Source organism: Sander vitreus, chromosome 11 (assembly GCF_031162955.1).
Source record: "Sander vitreus isolate 19-12246 chromosome 11, sanVit1, whole genome shotgun sequence".
Lineage (NCBI taxonomy): Eukaryota > Metazoa > Chordata > Actinopteri > Perciformes > Percidae > Sander > Sander vitreus.
Window position 1 is genome coordinate 28,770,127 of NC_135865.1, and position 17,167 is coordinate 28,787,293.

At 42.9% G+C, this 17,167-nt stretch overlaps 1 long non-coding RNA gene across 1 annotated transcript; it reads left to right on the forward strand.

Moving 5' to 3' along the window:
- The first annotated feature begins 1,517 nt into the window (after nucleotides 1-1,517).
- Nucleotides 1,518-12,499, forward strand: LOC144525655 (uncharacterized). The gene is made up of 2 exons (XR_013502695.1): nucleotides 1,518-10,598; nucleotides 11,675-12,499. It is a non-coding gene; the product is annotated as an uncharacterized LOC144525655 (long non-coding RNA).
- Nucleotides 12,500-17,167: the final 4,668 nt, after the last annotated feature.

The following is a 17,167-nucleotide window of genomic DNA, read 5'->3' on the forward strand; positions in this document are numbered from 1 at the left end:
ACCCAGAAACGGAGGACAAACTAAAAGAAAGACTCCACAGAAAAAGAAATCGAGGGGAAGGGTGGTGGTGGTGGGGGGGGGGGAGTGGGGGGTTCCCTCGTTCCACGCTCAGCGCCAGCCGGGAGGAAACACTACACTCACCCAGACGGGTAAGTTAAAAAGCAAAGAAAGGGAAAATACTCCCAGAAAGTAGAGCTTCTGTTGCTGTTGATGGATATCATATGTTACAAGTTAGGGTTGAGAAACTGCTCCCAGATCCTTAATAGGCTGAGCCGCACACAGAACTGAGAGGCTTTCAGTGGCGGTCCGTAGACTAGACCGTCTAGCAATCGCTGACGGAGACCAAAGTTACTTTTAAAAAGAAAAAGTGTGAGATATAGGCTACGGAGTAAAATGCCTGAATGGGAAGCTATCAGTCACTTGCTTTATTTCCGTAGCCGGCGAATGATCCGGTTTCAGCTTGTCAGGTCTTTATGTTTGAATGGTCCGAAGAGCTGATTCACTGTTAATAGCCGAATTACGTAGCTCTGGCTCACACTATTCAGTCCTACGACCAGGATCAGATGGGGAACTAGGCTACAACGCATGGTATGTAGTCTACTATCGTCATAGCTGTAATAATAGTTATACCTGGCACAGTCTCTACGTCTCCGCGACGACGCTGATAAAAATAGATCTTTTGTGGCTTTATAGGCATTTGTAATTTCGTACAGAGGTATCACTTCCTCTCTGCTTCAGTCACGCTGCCTCCCCCCCCCCACTCCCCCCTACCCCGTTCATTTGACACAGATAGCACAGTCCACTCCTTCTGAGAAGGGCATGAATGAACTGAGCGTATGATCGTGATATGACGTAGGGTATCATACAGCGCGGACAGTGCAGTGTGGCTTCTTTATGAATGGACATGGCAGCCGGCTGATGTGATTGGCTGTTGGCTGCGAAGATGAAGCCATTTAGTTGCCAGCTGCAAAATGAATCGCCAACTATTTTTGATAATCCATTAATCGGTTTGAGTCATTTAGTTTAATTCATTTTTTCTTCTTCTTGCATTTTAGGAAATTATATAAACTACTGACAGGCTATGGTTCTGCTGAAATAACAAAGCATATAGAAACGGTAAATGGCAAGATAAGAATGAAAGAAAATAGAAAGAGAGGAAAATTCTCTGATTCCAGCTTGTTAAATGTGAGCATGTTCTAGTTCCTTCTCTCCTCTGGGATAGTAAACTGAATATCTTTTGAGTTGTGGACAAAACGAGACATTTGAGGACGTCATCTCGGGCTTTGGGGAAACACTGATCCACATTTATCATAGTTTTCTGACATTTCATGGACCAAACAACTAATCGATTAATCGAGGAAATAATCAACAGATTAAATCGACAGTGAAAATAATCGTTAGTTGCAGCCCTAGATTCATTCTGCCGTTCAGACTGTCTCTCCTGGTTACCACCTCTTTAAGCTGTGTGGGTGTTTGTATTTGTGTGTTGGGGAAAATGTGTGTTTGACACACACACACACACACACACACACACACACACACAGAGAGAGATAGAGAGTGTGTGTGTGTTTGAGAGGTTGTGTGAATCAGTGCTTGCGGTTCTGGGTTACATGTTTTTGTCTAAAGGGGAGTTAGTCACAAGCTGAGCAGTGGTGTGTGTGTGTGTGTGTGCGTGTGTGTGTGTGTGTGTGTGTGTGTGTGTGTGTGTTTTAAAGCTGTGGACCTTTAAAAGTCCCGGCTCTGTGCCCAGCTGTTGTTCTTCTGATGATCTCCCACTCTCTATGACTAAGACGACGCTCTCTCCAACTATATCATTACTCTTACTCACTTGTCCTGTAACGGGAGGGCAGCTCTCCAGTGTTAATACGTAATAACGTTGAATCACTCGGATACACTTGAGAAACCATAACTTCTCCTGCGTTTGCAATTTTTTTTTGGATCACTGTAAAACTATTTAAACTGACTCATAAAAAGGTAGCAATTCTTGTGTGAAGCGATACTGTCAAACTGTGGATGTCATCAAGATGTTGAGAGCAGCTGACGATTATTTTTATTATTGTCGATCGTTTATTTTCTCAATTAATGGATTAGTTGTTTGGTCTATGAAATGTCTACCAGTGTTTCCCCAAAAGCCCGAGATGACGTCCTCAAATGTCCCGTTTTGTCCACAACTCAAAAGATATTCAGTTTACTGTCCCAGAGGAGAGAAGACACTAGAACATGTTCACATTTAACAAGCTGCTTTTCATAAAAAAAAATGACTCAAACCGATCAATGGATGATCAAAATAGTTGGGGATTAATTTAATAGTTGACAACTAATCAATTAATCTTTGCAGCTCTAAGCTTCACAGACAGAAATTATGAGGGCGGGGCTGTGTGTGTGTGTGTGTGTGTGTGTGTGTGTGTGTGTGTGTGTGTGTGTGTGTGTGTGTGTGTGTGTGTGTGTGTGTGTGTGTGAGGTCATAAAGAGCCTGTATACTGTAGCTACACATGCATGCACATCCTGCTTGGCCTCTTTGTTTTACTGCAACACAATGATAGCCGCTCCTTGAGCTTCACCAGAGATTACTGCAGTTCCTTTACTTTGCCCCAGCGTTAGCCACTCCGAGACGACTTTACTATGTAGTTTATGCACCAGGAAATGTGTACATATGTGTGTGTGTGTGTGTGTGTGTGTGTGTGTGATAGAGATAGAGAGAGAGTGTGTGTGTGAGGAGTGGTGATAAGGAGCCAGCCGTAAACTGTCGCGTTGGATCTATCGGCGCTTATCAAGGCAGCGTTTCCGGTATGAGTGTATGATAGCAGGGGAGATTGGCGGTGAGATGCATCGCAGGTATCTTGATGAGGGAGATTAAATTCCCTGGCGGAGATTAGCGTGGAATCTGCCCTCTGCCTTATCACTCTGTGACAGAATGAACCCTGGCCTGTCCTATTTGGCAGGAAGCAGCCGAGCAGGCCGACCCACGCTCCTCCCGCCGCCAAACACTTCTAGGGCAAATAAACCATTTGGGAAAACAATTGCGTTTCCTCAATCTTGGATTTTTATGTAAATTTGATTATAAAACGGTCGCAAAGGAAAGTAAATGCATTCGTCTAAAGGAATTCAGGCCATCGCACTTTAAAATTTAAAGTAAAATGTATTTTTTTTGCAATTAAATACTGCATACAGCTGTATAAACTTGACAGAAGAAAATAATAGGCTACTGTAACACACAGACAAGGCAAAATTGAATATTCGTCGCTGTCAGAAAGGGCAGAAACATCGTATCGCCATAGTTTGTCATTTGATTTCTTTTCATAAATCAGTGCTGTTGGTCTCCCTTTACGTCTGGCTGTGGGTTTTAAACATATTTAAAAAAAAAAAAAAAAAAGTAACGAGGCAATGCTGTCTGACTTTGTCTGAGGTAAATAGCTAAATCACATGTTTTTAAATGAGCCTTTTTTCATTTCCTAAAAAAAAAACAGTTTCGGACATACAAGGTTTTCACCCGACAGTGACGATATGTTGATCCATAGACAGTATAGACTTGATTATATACTAGACTACGTCAGACTTGTGATAAAATTGCTGACCCAGCCTCGTGAAGCTCCAGCCCCATGCAACCTTAAGGAAATATAATAATAATAATCATAATAAAAAATAATAATTAAACTGGCTATAGATAAAAGTTAGCAAGAGCAATTCAATTATATTACCTAACTTTAACTGAGGTATTTCCCCGCTGAACGTTTAGAAAATACGTAATAATAATAATAAGTCAAGACTGGGTTAAAGGTTTTATTAAAGCTTTGTTTCTACTAATCACACTTAAGTAAGTAAGTCAGTAAGTATGTAAGTAAGTAAGAAAGAAAGTAAGTAAGTAAGTAAGTAAGTATGTAAGTAAGTAAGAAAGTAAGTAAGTAAGTAAGTAAGTATGTAAGTAAGTAAGAAAGTAAGTAAGTAAGTAAGTAAGTAAGTAAGTAAGTAAGAAAGTAAGTAAGTATGTAAGTTTGTAAGTATGTAAGTAAGTTAGTAAGTAAGTTAGTAAGAAAGTAAGTAAGTATGTAAGTAAGTATTTAAGTTAGTAAGTAATTAAGTAAGTAAGTCACAAAGTGCTATACATAAAACATATAAAATGACACATTAAAACACAGTACACAGTTAAAATCACAAAGCAATACATAAAAAATAAAGTGCAGACCGGTCAACCAAATGCTTGTTTAAAAAGGTCATTATTTAACTGATTTTTAAAGGTGCTACTGTTGCATCAATAGTTGTTTTAAAAGCTTTTTGTTGTTACTGGTATGTCAATGATGTTGGCCCTGATAGCTGTACAGGTGTGACCTGAAAAAACCAACAACACAAAGAGTTTTCCGCCTTAAGGTTTAGTCGTTTTATTTTGCTCTGAGTTCTGCAGTGCCTCTGTTAGAATACTCGAGGAGGGCCGGGGCGGAGGCGGTGTGGCGGACAGCTTGTTAGTGTCAAATGTCCATGCTATACCAATCATGTCTCATTGAGTCATCACGAGGACATTTACATAATGAAGAGTAGCAGATGATTCAGTGAGGTGGGAAAGCCTGAAGGGAGTTAAGCCATAAGTCACCGGTGGCAGGGTTTAGTTGGAAGCACATTCTTTACTGTACTAGAAACACACACACACACACACACACACACACAGACACACAGACTGGTGTCAGGAGGTAAGACATTGTGACATACCTTAGTTATTCCGACATCGACACAGTTATGCAACTAAAACTGGGTTAAGCAGCAGAACAATCTTAACTATCACTTGACTCATTTCTTCTTTTCTTATCCCTGCTACTTTCCTTTTTCACATGACTCGTCTTTGTTTATACAGCAACAAGTCGCCCTTACAGGTCTGTCATTCAGCGGCAGATCGCACAGTTAAGAGCTTTAGCGGCATAACTTAGACGCCACAGGGCTAAATGCAGTTTGTGTTCAACAGAGGAAGCCGTTAGAGCACTTGTGTGCGTGCATGCGTCTCTTGCGTGCGTGCGTTTTTCTGTGAACTCAAGAACGCTCGTTCCAACGGTGTACTAACCACACACACCTGGCCTGTTTCCTCCTCTGCTCATATATGGGCAAAACTTCCCCTACCTGGGCCCCACTCTGAATTCCAATAAGTGTGTGTGTGTGTGTGTGTGTGTGTGTGTGTGTGTGTGTGTGTGTGTGTGTGTGTGCGCGCGCGCGTGTGTGCGTGTGTGTGTGTGTGTGTGTGTGTGTGTGCGCGTGTGTGTGTGTGCGTGTGCGTGCGAGGAAGAGGCTGTAGAGACGGATGCACGTCATGGAAAACCAGGATCAATGGGCAAGGCCCGCAGAGCTGCGTTTTTAAGGTGTTCCTTTTGTTTTCCAAAGGTAATCAGTTAACACAATGACTCAGCCTGGCTGATTATTCAAAGTGCAACTGTAGTAGGAGGACGTCAAGAAGGAACTGTGCTCATATGTCGCTCTTGTACAATGCAACATTGAAGCGACTGGAACAAAATCCCTGTAATTCCTGTGGATCAGTAGGTTTATTAAATCCAGAATCAAGCTCTTGATTAAAAGAAGACAATATAGAAGTCTGATAGTTTAACCAGCAACTAATGTTAAGTCTTTTTCACATCTGGTATATTCAAACTGAGTTGTCTTCCTTAAGTCGTTGGACTATTTAGCAAGCTGGAATCAGAACATTTTCACTTGTTTTTTTATAAGAAAATATCTCAAACTGGTTAATTGATTATCAGAGTAGTTGACGAATAATTTAATAGTTGACAACTTCTGCCTACCATACACTAGAAGACTTTGAACAGACTTTGAAAAAGACTAAAGTCTGAAACAATGTAACCAAGCTAGCTAGCTACCGCTAGCGTTAGCTGGTAACTTAAGGGAAAGTTTGCAGATTTTGTGTTCTGTCGTACATGCAGATGAATGTCTCCAGTATAGGTCTGCCTTTATCCACCGGTAAAACTCCTGTTGGATGACTCGCTTCACAAGGGTTGAAAATTGGCAACTTTCCCTCTTTAGTGTTTAGCTTATCTTATATCATAGTGGGCGGTCTGGGTGTCCTCCCCTAGGGAAGTTTTGAGCGTCAAAGACTTCGTTTCCTGTAGTCAGATACACTTTCATGCACCAATTTACGGTGGAAATACCTTTGTTTAGCCTATGTGAAGAAGAAAAACACAGACGACAATTCAAAATATATGAAAAATATAATGGAAAGTATGTCGTTGCGTGTCATTGGGCATTTTTAAGTGGATATATGGAAATCCTGGAGCTTTCTTAGTGGGTATACTGCGTATACCTGCGTATCACATAGAGTACACCACTGCCCTGGGGTACAAGTACCCCTGGTTGGGAATCACTGCTCTATGCTGACTTGTGTTGGGACTAATGTAGCAGATTTATGACTGTGTTTACCGGGTGCAGCGCTAGTTCTGCTTAAACCCTGTGACCCCACAAGAGGGGACAGGGACACAGGAATGCCCTTACGCTGACTCTGGAGGATGAGACACTTTTCATTCTTTTATTCTTTCTCTTGCTGTATATTTCTCTTTTCTTTGCTCTCTGCACATTCGCCAGGCCTTCATGAAGCAGCTTGAGGAGGGAGTTTGCTTTCCTTGTTCACATTGCCAGCTCTTTCCCATCAGTCCAGCCCCCTGGAAGAGCCTGCAGACACCCCTCTCTCTCGGCCCGGGGCTGGGGTACGGGTCTGTATGGGGCTGCCTCTAGAGAAGCTATTTGGCTCTCTGGTCTATAGGCCTGGATCTGGATCCAGTCTTCACCTCAACAGCCTGACAGCCACCTAGCAGCACCCAAAGGAACAATTTGGGCTCGCTTTTACAAGTAAAGCCTGTTTCATCTCCTCAGTTTATAATAAGGAGAGAAAGTGAAAGGGGGAGCAAGACCAAAGGGGAGGGGGAGAAAGGGACTTCAGGCGTCTGTCTGGCAGTGGCCACTGGTTGGATAGCAAAGGGAGAATATTCTGGGACAGGGAATAACTTTGGATAGGGAACAGAGGTGGCAGGGAAGACTGAGCTTCCATAACCTCTGTCTCCACAGAATCAGAGTCGGAATTGGCTTCCTCTCTTTGGTTGGACGCTTTCACCCAACCATCACGACCACTCAGACTCTCCGGCTGGGGTCAAATGGAACCTGCGGAGCTGAGAATTGATATCTGATTGGCCGCTGGCCTCATGGAACGACTGCTTAATTGGCAGCTTTAGGGGGGCTGTTGGCTCGTCTCATTTTGCAGACAAGGCATCTCTCGCAGTCAGGGAAACCACACTGATTGGTGCAACGTCTGATTGTCTGTTTTAATTTCATGAACCTAACAAAATTTGTCCGTGGCCAGGTTGGTAGATCAGTGGGTAGAGCAGGCGCACATATACTGAGAGGTTTATGCCTCGACGCAGAGGTCCAGGGTCCAAATCCTACCTGTGAAGATGTCCTGCATGTCTTCCCCCCCTGCTCTCCCCCTTCCTCACCTAGCTGTCCTGTCAAATTGAAGGCAGAAATGCCCCAAAAATAGAATTGATGAGTCTGTGTGAAAATAAGCTCCAATATACTAACTTACCGTGAGTGTCGAGTTTGAACAATGATTTTAATAAGATTTTCATGCAGACTTTTATGTCCACACGTGTCCAAAACTTGTATTTCCTGCTACAAAACAGCGTTGACCTCCATTGTTGACAGTAACAAGGTCCTCTAATGTTTAGTTTCTTTTAGGGCTGCAACCAACGATTATTTTCATTGTCGATTATTTATCTTGTTTAAAGGATTACTAGTTTGGTCCATAAAATGTCAGAAAGTTGTGAAAAATGTGGATCAGTGTTTCCCAAAGCCCAAGATGACATCCTCAGATGTCTTATTTTGTCCACAACTCAAAAGATATTCAGTTTCCTGTCACAGAGGAGAGAAGAAACTAGAACATGTTCACATTTAACAAGCTGACATCAGATCATTTTTAATTGATTATCAAAATAGTTGGTGATTCATTTTATAGTTGAATACTAACTGATTCATCTTTGCAGTTTCTTTTTTTGAACAGGGGAATGCACAAAGAACATTTACCTTATACAAAACTAGGAGAGATGGAATTATTTAGCTATTTTCCGCCCGTAGTACCTGTCCTTGCAGTCTTTCAGCGAGAGAAAAGAAAGTAACTAATATCCAATTTTCTCAGTGAAATATTTTTGTATTTTTGTCTCCGTTATTCAAAAGTAAACATTTCCAGATTTCATTTGGATGAATAAGTGTAGATAATAAGCCCTGAGCTGGAACAGAAGGAGATGGAGTGAGGCACATACTGTACACTAACACACGCACACACACACACACACACACACACACACACACACACACACACACACACACACACACACACAGAGGGAATGCATCCACACCCAGCTCACACATCCTACACTCCCACCCACACACACATGCCTACACATACTTGAGCAACAAACAGCACATGCACACAACCAATGAAGTGTCGCCTACTGCAGAAGTGCAACTTATCTTTACACACACACACACACACACACACACACACACACCTATTTGTACAGTGGTCACCCCCTACTTTGAGGCTAAGGCAGGGTAATGATTCAGTTCCTCTTTGCTTCCCTCAGAATGTGTGTGTGTGCACACATTGATGCATGTGCGCTTGTACATTTCTGTGTGTCTAAGTTGGTGTATATATGCTGTATGTGTGCACAGTTGTCACTTTGTGAATGTGTTTTGTGTGTGTGTGTGTGTGTGTGTGTGTGTGTGTGTGTGTGTGTGTGTGTGTGTGTGTGTGTGTGTGTGTGTGAATGTGGATGTGGATGTGGTCAGGCCCAGTCATCTTCCAGGCAGCTAAGAGGAAACCCACATCAACTGCCATGTACCACACTCTAGGAATAGACTTGCCCAGTGCAGGCAGGAATGGAATGGCTCGCCTGGCCTCACCCGTCCTCAGGCCTCCTAGCACTCACCCCATCCTAGATCCACCGTCCTCATCCTGTCGTCTGCTGCACCCCCCACTTAAACTCAGTGTAGAATCCCAGATCTTTCATCCACCCTCCCAGTATAGTCTCTAGTGAAGTAATCTCCACAGCGCTGCGGAGTAAAGTCTGGCTACACCACAGATGCATCCTGGGATAGGAAGAAAAATACACTCTGGGTTGTTTGCATTTCTTTAAACCAATCACAATGGTCTTGGGCGGCGCTAAGCTCCGGACGCAGCGACAGTAGCTCTGCAGAATAGTCTGAGGAAGGAATATTTACAATATTAAATGAAGTTAACTGTTTATCTTTACAATCATTACCCGAAAGAACAAAGCAGACCTGCCTTGTTGCACGATCCAAATTTTCTTCAAAACTTTTTCTACGTGTAGCTTGCTGGCTCGAATTGTGTTCTTGTTGTTTCTTGAAGTTTCTGCTTTAGTCATTTCTTTTTTTGGGGGTGAATTTTGTTCCTCAATCATTCTGCTATGAGCTGGTATCACTTCATTGAAAAATCCTGGTAATGGGATTAAGTTGTGACAGAGTTTCTCTTCCTCTGTCTGCTTTAGCCTTTGACTTTATCCTGCTTGCACGCCCTATCTCACAAACCCAAGGCTTCACTTTCAATGGGGGGAAAAAAGGGCCGATTGCTTTGCGTACGTTTGACCTCTCTGCCCAGCGGCGGTGGCTGCATCACCAAAGCATGGAAAAAAGACAGAGATAAGACATAGAGGACCTTATCACCTTATCTCCAGCCCTGTGAGCTTACTAAGGCTCACCGGTCTGCAACTGTTAATATCACACTTGTACAGCTTTGATGACAGCTTTAACCTGGCTGTTCTCATGAACCATTTGTATTTGTACATATATCTACGAAAATGAATGCACTGCAATGCGTATGTATTCCACATATTTATTGCTGTATGCACCACATTGACTCCTGCTGTATAAGAGCGCTCTGGTCCGCGGAGGGACGAGCTCATAAAACACAGTAGAGCTGTAATCGGGCCTTAAAAGTTCGGCCCGACAAGTACATTTTGATTGACAGCTTTTTAAAAGCCCGAAACCCGTTTACAGCCTGACATTATTCCAATGTGTGCACACACACAGCTCTTTTGTTTTGTCAAGAATGAGTCATTTATACATTTTTTAAAATCATTTATTCATGACTAACAGAGGCTATAGGCCACTTGGAAGTTGGAACAAAGAAATAAAATAAGTCCTCTGTAACATCGTAACATCTCAGCACTCTAAATAGGCCTAAACGTTTTCCACACCTCAGACTTTGCTTTCTTAGCCGGTGCAACCAAAACGTAATCGCCAGAGGCCAGCCTCCGTTTCACCTCCTCGGCATCCATTCTTGCGCTAATCGAAACTCATTACCTGACCGCTCATTTATCGCGCAACCAACATCATACGAACCCGTTCATTAGAATGTGTTGCTTTAACATACAGCTGTGTTTATTGTGTTTTGCAAAGCGACATCCCGTGGAATTGATTGAATTTGTTTTCCCTGTTAAACTCAGTGTTTCTTTTCTATATTTTTCAGGTTTGCTGACTCTGCACTGATTCCTCCTGAAACACCATTGAACAACCACGTGTTCCCGAAGCCACTTCAAGGAAAGGTAAGGAAGTCGTTCAGTCGTTCAGATTTTTGCAGGAAAAAAAACATTATCTTCACCTCTTTCCCCTGTCAACCACATCACTACCCTATTCTCTAGAAACTGGGATTCCCTCCAGCAAAGAACAGAGCCTGAGGCCACATCCCTTTATTCCTCTTCAAATGACCAGCTATAAAGCCGCAGCAGGGAGTGCAGAGGTCTTTGAAGCTCATGCTCACAGGTTGAACTAGTCATTGAGCTGTCATAGCGATTGCCGTCGCAAGGGGAAAAAAAGAATAGACAAATGACGCAACTCTGAGTTGTGTGGAAAAAAAAAACTGAAGCTTCGCCTTACTTTTGTCATCGACTTGGCACAAAACTGTCACGTAGAAACAAAGAAAAGGGAGACAGACGAAGAGACAAACACAGACAGAAGGAGCAGTAATGGTGACAGAGAGCCGGAATGCAAAGAGGGAGGGAGGGAGGGAGGGAGGGATATGGGAGGTTAGCCAGCACATTTCCCCCTTAATCAAAAGAAATTGGAGTCAAGTGACCATCAGCTGGTCACAGTATGTTTGATCAATATGGTCATGAGGCCTCAGGTATGCAGAGAGAAAGAGAGGAGAGGGCTCAGCCATGCTATCCTCCCCTCCTTCCTTCCCTCTCTCCTCTCTCCTGTCAGTCCTGCAGTCACCTGTATACGTCGTGATTTATTACGACGTGGGTCAGCGCTCCCATTATGTGTAGGGGCCCGCATGGCGGTGGCCACTGCCTGTCGCGCCTCGGGGCTAAATGGAAAGAATGACAGGAATCTGCAACTGATAATGCCACGCTCGGAGATGTTCGTCAGCAGATAATCTCCCATATCCTTCCCCTCCCTCTGGCTGCTTTTTCCTTCTTCTGCTTGATCGCCTCCCTTCACTTCGCTGCCACTATACTCTCTCCCTTCTCCGCTGTCCACTGCATCATTTACTCTTTGTCCACTTCTCTGTCCTCTTCCTCGTCATTCACTTTGCCCCTTTTTCTCACTCTCTTTCCCCTCTTCTGACATCTGTATGTGTTTCTAATGGAGCTATTTGTTCTCTTTTTTTTTTCCTCAGATGGACTCAGAAATGCGTGCACAGAAGTGCGGAGTCTTTACAGCCCAGGCGTGTCCGAAGCGCCTCTGTGGCCGCTGTCAGTTGCTCAGTAGGCAGTGTAGATCCTGTGTAGCAATCAGCAGCTACATCTGGCTACTGGGTCTCCGACGGCTCTGCCTACTTCCCGCTCGAGCATGCCTGTTCCGCTCCCATTGGCTGGTGGTGCATTCCAATCCTCTGATTGGCTGAAATGGCAGGGGGCTCCATCCTGTGACCCCCACAGACAGGATGTTCTCTGTGTCACAACTCCACAAGGGGCCCTTGTCAAGGCTTTTTTGTGTGTGTGTGTGTGTGTGTGTGTGTGTGTGTGTGTGTGTGTCTGTGTGTGTGTGTGTGTGTGTGTGTGTTTTTTCTCACTCCTTCCTCTTCCACCATTCTTTTGATTCTCCCTGTTTCTGCCCCTCTCTCTCTCTGACTCTGTCTCTCTCTCGTGCTCTGTGAGGGTCTCTTTGTACCAAAATGCCCTTGGTAAATGCTATCAAAAGTTTAACTTGAAATCGTTCTGTGACGGAAATTTCAAGGAGGGATGGTCAAGCGTTAATTAATGCACATTTGAAAAGCCTTTGAGGTGACGAGATGTCCCTTTGCTTTGTCCTGAACCTGGCATACAATGTAGATTTCTGTGTGCTTCAATTCTACAGCTACATTGTCTGCTGGGTTTCTGGCTAGCAATATAAGCGCCAGTTATATAACCCTCCGGTGCTCAAAAAAGGTAAAGTATTCATCTACTCTGTCAATGTGCCTGTGACCCTGACAATTCAATAAAAAGAAACTATTTCACATGAATCCTGCTGAGTGACTGGTGCTGTCATTTGTCCGACTGAATATCACATTTGAATGGAGGAAGAAATATCAGCAGAATCTGGAATTGGCAAAATCTAAATTGATTCAGTGTTGCTTCTGCGTCCCAGGAGTTAACCCCCCGACAAGAGATGCCAGGAATATTCTAGTAACTCAGCACAAAGCCGGGCCGTTGTCTGTCAGGAGGTTGTCAGACTGCTGTCAGACTGGCTCCTTATTAGTGGGACAGCACTGTCTTCCCTGAAGCCAACACACACACACACACACACACACACACACCCTGAATTATACAAAAAAATCCCACAAACAACAATGCTTTGAGAAGACATCCTGTCTTTCTACCTCAGTGTGCAGCTGTGAAAGTCACACACTTTCTGACACCTAAATGCAACTTTAACATCCACAAGTTCCTTTTCGCTTCATTACTCATTTGAGGGAAACTCTACATCAGATGTTTACAAAAATACACACAATTAAACTATTTTGTTCCGTCTCTGTTTGATTATTTGTGATGGTAGCTGATCTCTGGGGGGGGGTGTGGAAATCTTATTTCCACACACTGCGGTGAAACTAGGCAGATGAATAAAGCAGCAGCCGTGCAGATGCAGTGACCTGGCTTTTTAAACAATACAGTATGTGAAGGCGCTGAAAAAAAACAACAATTCCACACCAAAAGATGAAGGAAATGACTGTGTATTCAGCAGGGCGTCAGCTTAATGCCCAGGTCTTGTCACAGCCCTGCAGCCAATACAGGTGAAAATAATAACGAGGCTGAGACGAGAAAAGAAACTTAGAGGTCAAGCTCCCTCACAACAGCAGGCCTTTGGAATAACCAAGGTTTTCAGACAAAAGACACTAAATGAGTTATTGGTCAGTCCCATACAATATGAAATCAAGTTAACTGTTCACACAATACAGTCACCTGAGTTATTTAAATGAGATGATACATGGTTAGACCTCAGTAGCTCTTACCAGTGTATCTCTGTGTGTTCTTCGTCCACAGCAATCCCACCAATCGGTCCCAAAACGTCCCAGTTAGAGAGGAAATGCCCTAAACATATTCTTTGTAAATCTTTACAATCATTCACCAAAAGAACCAAGCAGGTCTGTTGTTGCACGATTCTTTAAAGTGCTCATATTATGCTTTTTGGCATTTCCCCTTTCCTTTATTGTGTTATATATCTTTTTGTGCATGTTATAGGTTTACAAAGTGAAAAAGCCCAAAGTCCCCCCCAAAGGGACTTACCATCTCCAACAGAAAACACTGTTCACAAACTGCTCCAAACAGCTCTATTGTAGTCCAGCCTTTACTTCAGAGACAAACGTGGTCACTTTGGAACACACGTTATAATGCTCGCCTAGCTGCTAGCATGACACGCCCTCATACTCTGCTTCTGACTGGCTAGTAGTCCTTACCTAGCTACTGTCAGGGCACCTCCTCATACTCTGCTTCTGACTGGCTAGTAGTCCTTACATAGGAACTGTCAGGGCACCTCCTCATACTCTGCTTCTGACTGGCTAGTAGTCCTTACCTAGCTACTGTCAGGACACGCCCTCATACTCTGCTTCTGACTGGCTAGTAGTCCTTACCTAGGTACTGTCAGGACACGCCCTCATACTCTGCTTCTGACTGGCTAGTAGTCCTTACCTAGGTACTGTCAGGACACGCCCTCATACTCTGCTTCTGACTGGCTAGTAGTCCTTACCTAGGTACTGTCAGGGCACCTCCTCATACTCTGCTTCTGACTGGCTAGTAGTCCTTACCTAGGTACTGTCAGGGCACCTCCTCATACTCTGCTTCTGACTGGCTAGTTGACTTGACATTTTTATTGTGTAGTTTTCTAGCTCAAAGGTTGTTGTTGTTGTTTCCCGAAGCGAAGGGATTTTGAGAACGGCGATACACAGGCTTTATACTGAAAATGTACTCCCGTTAAGACTAGACTAGTAGATGGTTCTCTTCACAAAAGTGCAAGCGAATCCCTTTCTACATTTTTTCTAATTTCTAAATGGGGGACAAATTCTGCACTCCTCAATACAACAAGAAATGCATTTTGAAATTCAGCCGAAGCTAATACAAGTAAAGCCTTAAACAATGACTTGCTTAATTGATGAGTGGGTTGACAGAATATTTATTTATAAAAAGTCCATAACAGGGTTTGCAAATGACATTTAGAAGGATACATACAAACCAATTCCCAAAGACCAAGCAAACGTGACACATAAGATGCTGCATATAGTAAGAAACTGAAACCAGGTAAGAAGCATGAGTCAATTCTGAAAGAGCACCTATGTATATGACAAAAAGGATAATAATAGGCACAAAAAGTACAAAACAGAAATTATAATATACACATATGTAACTACCGTAAATTGAAAAGAGAGGGAAAAAAAGAAAACAACAAAAAAGATACTAGTCAGTAATATAGAAGGAGAGAAAAAGAGAGTCTTAGCAGCCGCTGTTACTCGTCAATTAGTCAAACATAAAACGACAGAAGATGTATCAAGAAAGCTTCCGGCTTCTCATATAGTGTGTTCATATCTGATGCTTTTTCTCTGTTTTCGGGGCTGTTGGTTGGACAGATCAAGACATCTGAAGACTGCGTGGCGTGAGCGTGGCGTTTCTGTTGCGTGGCGTTTTCTATGTCTTTGCACACCAGAAACGTGTCTGACGTGGCGCTGCTGCTGCTAGCCTTGTCTGTACACATGTATGTTTCCCACTGATAAAATAAAATAATAGCGTGTTCTTCAACTTCATTGTGTCAATATTTTTTGTGTTTGCACATATTTGATTGGGATCACCCTTGTTCGACATATGGGGGAAGAGTTGTGGAAATGTACTGCACTCAAGCAGTAGTATACTTCATGTTAAACATAAATATATACTGATTTGATTACAGCAAAGACAACGTCGGCAGTATTGACGGCAAAATAGGCTACAGAATATTTGGTTCTGTATTGACAGGTGCAATATTTGTATATTACATTTATATCTGCATTTATGTCAAAACCTCGAGACTTTCAAACATCAAAATGTAATTTATTAAATGTATTTGTGTCAAAATGACATATGAACATCTTTTCCTATTCTATTTTGCCTGGAAACGCTTCCAACACGCTTGACGTGAAAAATAGGCGTCAGTCCTATTTCTCGTGTCACGCAGGCAGTGTGCAAGCTATAACCTGTTAACATGGGAGCCGAAATAAAAACGGACACGCCATGCAGGCACGCCACGTGTGCAGGAGCCCTAACCGTAGTTGCAGCCGTGAACAAGGGTGTAACTTTTCAGATTTAGCAGGAGCACGCCGCAAAGTCCGTGAGTGTGGAGATTGGGATTGGGCCAAGAAGAGGAATAACACTCCCATCATTTCTGACCTTGGAAGAAAGGTTTCTCTATAACCATGAAGGTTTTGTTATTTTAGCCCCTTACCACAAACATTTATTTAAAATTCAGACTCTGTTTGTGGTTTCATAAGGAGACTGTCTTCCAGACAGGAGTTATCTCAGGACACTTTACAGATAGAGTAGGTGTAGACCACACTCTATACTTTAAAAAGACCCAGCAATTTCCCACGAGCAAGAATTTTGTGCGAAAAACTTCCTGTTCACAGTCAGAAACTTCAGACAGACCCAGGCATTTGTATTTCAAGTTACAAAGCCCGAGAAGTAATGACTCTTGTCTGAGAAAGTAGAGGTGGAGGTTCTTGATGGATGGATTGGTCAACAAAATGTTGACAGGGGAGACCGCTGTTAATGTACCCATTTCCCAGTGTCAGTCAACGACCTGGACCCTATTTTCCTATGTTTCTGTGTCTAAGTGACTGATGGGAACAACGATCTTTGACGTTGGTCCAGTATTAAGAGAGATCTCTGTAGTCGGCAGCGGAGAAACAAGCTACAGTATAAGTTAATAGGGTGATTGTCCAGCTGGTATTTACCTTCACAAAAGTGCTCGTTTTGCCGCTGACAGACTCAGATTAATATTCTAAGTGTCTGACAACATTATGAATAATGTGTATTGTTATATAAATAAAGAGATAACTATGTTAAGCTGCCATTTTGGTCAAGTCTCTCCTGTAAAAGAGATAATGTATCTCAAGAGACGTCCTGGTTAAATAAAGGTTAGAAAAAAGACATAAAAAGAAACAATGAAAACTAATTAATCACCTTCTGAATATGTGTTCGGGAATTGGACTTTGAAACTTCAACACGTACAGCTGCTGGATATGTTGCATTAGAGATTTAAAAGCTCAGATCGTTCTGCGTCATCGAGATCCAGAGTGCTGGTTTATAATGGCGAGGTGAGGAGGAAAAGAAGCAGACCGAGACTGAAAGCAAATTGTCGTTCAAGTTGATTTTTCTCAGGTGGACCCACTTTGAGGTATGAACTCCAAGCCTCTTACGCATCACTGTAAAAGCACTGAGTCTGTGTCACATCCCTTAAGGTCTGTGAGTCATATTTGAACACAGAACTGTGCAGAAGTGGAAGCAGGAGTAGCTCCAGAAAACATTTCTCATCATGCACTGATATTTCAGAGGTCAGTTTCCTTCAAACGTCTAATTATTCCAGCAAAGTACTTTCCAATGCCACAGAGTCTCATTCAGCCTTTCTTTGTATAAGAATAGCAGAAAAAATAAGCAAGATTAAAGAATTC